Source organism: Nannospalax galili, unplaced genomic scaffold, assembly GCF_000622305.1.
Source record: "Nannospalax galili isolate Female #2095 unplaced genomic scaffold, S.galili_v1.0 scaffold335, whole genome shotgun sequence".
Taxonomy (NCBI): domain Eukaryota; kingdom Metazoa; phylum Chordata; class Mammalia; order Rodentia; family Spalacidae; genus Nannospalax; species Nannospalax galili.
The window spans coordinates 2,284,731-2,289,427 of NW_008337842.1; the positions used below are offsets into that span (position 1 = coordinate 2,284,731).

The 4,697-nt window shown below is 40.2% G+C and overlaps 1 pseudogene; it reads left to right on the plus strand.

Annotated features, from left to right (window-relative positions):
• The window catches only part of LOC103733907, a 23,891-nt pseudogene extending 23,723 nt beyond the window's left edge, over nucleotides 1–168 (plus strand).
• Nucleotides 169–4,697: the final 4,529 nt, after the last annotated feature.

Sequence of the window (4,697 nt, forward strand, 5' to 3'; positions counted from 1 at the left end):
GATATAAGATCAGCAAATATTTTCTCCAATTATGTAGGCTGTCTTTTCATTTTCATCACGGTGCCTTTTGAAGAATAGTACCTTTTAGCTTTGATTAAATCCAATCTAGCTTTTTTTCTTTTCCTGCTTTTCCCTTAGGTAGCACATTTAATGAACCACACTGCCTGAACTAAGGTCATGAAGATTTATACCTATATATTTTCTAAAAGTTGTAAACTTCTACACTTAGGTCCTTATTCACTTAGAGTTAATTTTTCTATATGATCCAACCCATTATTTTGCATGTGGATATCCAGTTAACATTTGTTGAAAAGCCTATTCTTTGCCCCCTTGGGCTATTTTTGTCCCCCTTGTCAAAAAACTAATTGTCAGACCTAGATAATGTAGCTCACTGGCACAGCACTTGTCTGGCAGGTGCAAGACACTGGGTTTAATCCTAAGAACAAGGAAAGAAACAAAATCCAGTGATCAAAAGCATATGAGCTTATTACTGTTCTTGTTTCTATTCTGTTGATCTGAATGACCATGCTTAGGACACTGCTATTCTGTCTTATCATACACTGGCAGTAAGTTGTATTCAAACCGTTTGCTTTGATTTGGTTTGGTTTGGTTTGGTTTTTCCAAGATCATTTTAGCTTATTCTGGGTCTCTTATCCTTTTTCAGTATGAAAATCTTACATTTATCTTGTTAACTTTATTCAATTGAACTATCTAAACGTTTACTGAAACTTTCTCCAGTCAGTTCAAATTTGTCCATTCTTACTAAGTTTTTCTTAATTTAGTATTGGAATTTTAACTGCAGAGTTTCTATTTGGTTTTTTTTTTTCTTTTCTGAGACTGGGTTGCCCTGTAGCCTCAGCTAGCCTGGAACTAACTTGCCATGTAGACCAGGCTGGCCTTGATCTCACAGAGATCCACCTGCCTCTGCCTCGCAAGAACTGGAATTAAAAGCCTGCACTACCATTCCCAACTCTTCTTATTTTAAAACCATTTATAGTTTTTTTTTAATTTTTAAGATTTTTTTTTATTTTGTGTGTTTGTGTGAGTGCCTGATGTGTGCAGTGCCCTCAGAGGACAAAAGAAGACATCAGATGCCCTGGAACTGGAGTTACAGGCTGTTGTGAGCCAGCATGCCTGTTCCAAACCCAGGTCTTCAGTAAGAACTGCCAATGCTCTTAACCGCCGAGCCATCTCTCCAGTCCCCCCTTTTCTAGTTTGCTATTATCAGTCTTTATTTGAGGAGACACAGTTTTTATGTACTTTCTTTTAATTCTTTAGACACGATTGTATTTTTATGTTTGAGACAAAGTCTCATTATATAGCCCTGTCTGGTCTAAAACTCACCATGCAGCCCTGGCTGGCCTGGAACTCACTCTACCTGCCTCTGCCTCCCAAGTGCTGGGAATGTAGGTATGCCCCACCACACCCAGCCCTTTTAACATGATTTCTAATTCTTTAAATATGTGAATGTGTTATCTATTAAGTCTAACAACTAGATTTCTTCAAGGAAAGGGCAGTTTCTATTTACTGAGGGATTTCTTTCCTTTTTTTTTCTCCTGTATGGCTTGTAATGTTTTTCCAGTACTGGGAATCAAACCCAAGACCTGGTACACATCAGGCATGTACTGTACCAGCGAGCTAGACTCCCAGCCCACTCTTGTAACATTTGGTTGCAAGGTAAACATTTTAGAACTGTAACGTGTCAACTCTGAATATTAGATTCCTTTCCCCTGGCTGAATTTGTTCTGTTGCTGCTGCCGTTGCTCTTTGTTTCTGGCTCTCTCGAATTCTGTAGAATCGGTATTCTTCGGCATATGTGACTACCAAAGGTTCTGCTCAGGTAACTTACTAGTCAGATAATGAACAGAGAAATTTTCTTCAGTATTTTAACCAATAATCTTCCAGTCTTCATTAAGTGGTCTCCCTGTGCATTCAAGAGCACGTCTTCAGGGGCTAGCCAGGCAGGGTTACGATTCTCCCTTAGCCTCCACTTCCTGCTTCTGACAGTCTCAACAAGAACCAAAGGTGAAATAGGCTTTCTCTGTCCTTTCCTATGTGCATGTGAACACACACACACACACACACACACACACACACACACACCCAAGATTGCTAGGAATTGTGGGAGATTTTCAGAGCTCTGTATGGACATCTTATTACCTCAGTTTCATCTTGCATGGGTTTATTTTTTTAATTCATCCTCTTAGTCCCAAATGGAATCACTGCTCAAGAAGTTACAAAGCTCAAAAATTCCCAGTCACTGTTTTTGACCAATACCCTATCAACAAGGCTCTTCACAGAGAAAGTTCTGAGTCCAGTCAGAATAATCTTATTCTGTCTAGAACTTGTAATGCTAATTACTCTTGCCTTTACTTCTCCTTCATATCTCCTATTCACATTCACGATTCAAGGACTTTCTTTTCCTTTTTGAGATAAGAATTATGCAATTTGGGAGTCTTTTAGATAGACCCACTGAAGGGGTACTCCAATTGCTTCACCCTGCATCCCTGCTCAGCATGGAAGAAGCCAGAGTGGTCTGTGTCCGGATTCCCCATTGGCAATTTGGGTAACCTCTTCAGAGGATGGCGTGATAAGAATAGGAGGTAGGAGTTGGCTACTCAGTTAGGGTAAAAAGACCCCAAAGAAAAGTAGCCAGTTTCTAGACTAAAAGTCAAAATGTCCTTGTTACTGTTAGCAACATACTCTGTTCCAAAGGCCAAAAATGTCAAAAGTATTTGGGAGGTTGTATCTAATTCTTAAAAGATTTAGGGTTACCTCTTCAAAGGGGGGAATGTTAGAGTAACCAAAAGCCCCATAAAAATAAATAAATGAAAGAAGGAAAAAAAAGAAAAGAAAAAGAAAAAAGTGATGGGGAGATATGGGAGGTGTTGGAAGGGAGGTAGTGGGCATGGATTTGATCAAAACACCTTATATGCTTGTATGAAATTCTCGATAAAGTTTTTGTAAAAGTTAAAAAAAAAATCTTATGTTCTAAGAATGCAACTTAAAAGACAACTTCCAAAGAGGTCACAAACTGTTTTCCAGAGATGCAACTTTTTGGCAGCCCCAAACCCACACTGTGCCCCTCACCAGCTGTTAGTTTTCAGGTCTTCACAGTTTACGTGTAGGAAGTGTGTCAAATCCTGAGGCCATCGTGGAGATGAGGTGAATGAGTGGACTAAGTAAGCCAAAATGCTGCTGTGGTCACTGTCCTCAACAACAGGCAGCCACTGCCTTCTTAAATAGATGTTTCCAGATTATTCGAAAACCTTTGGCTAACTTCTAATGTTTTTTAAAAGTAGATTTGGACCATTTGGGCCAATATCCTCACTGCTCAGATTTTTCAGAGGTCTTTGCTCCAACTGCCCATGTTTCTCTTAAAGGAACATTTTTAAATACCACCTTGATTCAGGTGCCCCAAGGTAACTTAGGAGGTAAAGGGTTCTTGCCAAGCTGATGACCCGAGCTTGATTCCTGGAACCCATGTGGTAGGAGAGAATCAGCTCCTGTAAGTTTTCCTCTAACCTCCACATGTATGCACACACAGATTAGCTGGTTAATTTAAAAATTAAAAATATTTCTTGAGTCAATCATATTTTTATTTTCTTTCTGCTCACATAGTAACATAGTTCTCCTCATATTCTTCAATAGGTTATAAAATTTAGGGAGGGGGATATAAAGAAATTTCTGACTTTTAAAATTTTCTTATGTATATCTTCATGTATGTAAGTGCACCCACACATGCAGTACCCTCAGAAGCCAGAAGAGGGCATCAGATCCCCTGGAATGGGAGTTAAGGACAGTTGTTAGCAGTCATGTGGGTGCTGGGAACCAAACCAGGATCCTCTGGAAGAGCAGCCAGTGCTCTTAATCACAGAGCTCTCTCTCCAGCCCCTATTTTCTGACTTTTTTGTGTGTGTGGTCTTTTTGAGACAGGGTCTCCCTGTAGCCCCAGCTGGCCTGGAATCCTCTATGTAGACTAGGCTGGCCTCAAACTCACAGAGCTCTACCTCTCCAGTGCTGGGACTAAAGAAAAAGTAGTTTCTTCGTGTATAGCACTATGGAGGAAAGGGCCAAGAACAAGGTGGACCTAAGCTGTTTCTAAGTATGTAAACACAAATTCAGGGGGCTGGCAATGTAGTTCAGTTGACAGAACACTCACCTAGTGCGTAAGAAGCTCTGCGTTCCATTCCTAGCACCACGTAGACCAGGCACGGCTGCACAGCCCTGTAATCCCAGAACTTGAGAGGGGAAGGCAGAATCCAGGGTCATCCCCAGGAACCTAGTGAGAGACCCTGTCTTAAAAAAATAAATAAATAGGGGGCTGGAGGGCTGATGTAGTTGCTAAAGGCTCAGGCTCACAACCAAAACAAGAACAAAAAACAAAAAATAAATAAATAGGGTTGGTCAGATGACTCAGCAGGTGAAGACACCTGTCACCAAGCCTAAAGACCTGAGTTTAATTCCAAGGACCCACATGGTGGAAAGAGAGAACTGACTCCAAAACTATTCTCTGACCTCCAACATACTCTGTGGGATGTGCATCCTGCCATGCCTGCACACAAAATAAATAAATGTATTTTAAAGTAGATGATAGATAGATAGATGATAGATAGATAGATAGATAGATAGATGATAGATAGATAGAGGATTGATTGATAGATGACAGATAGATAGATAGATAGATAGATGATTGA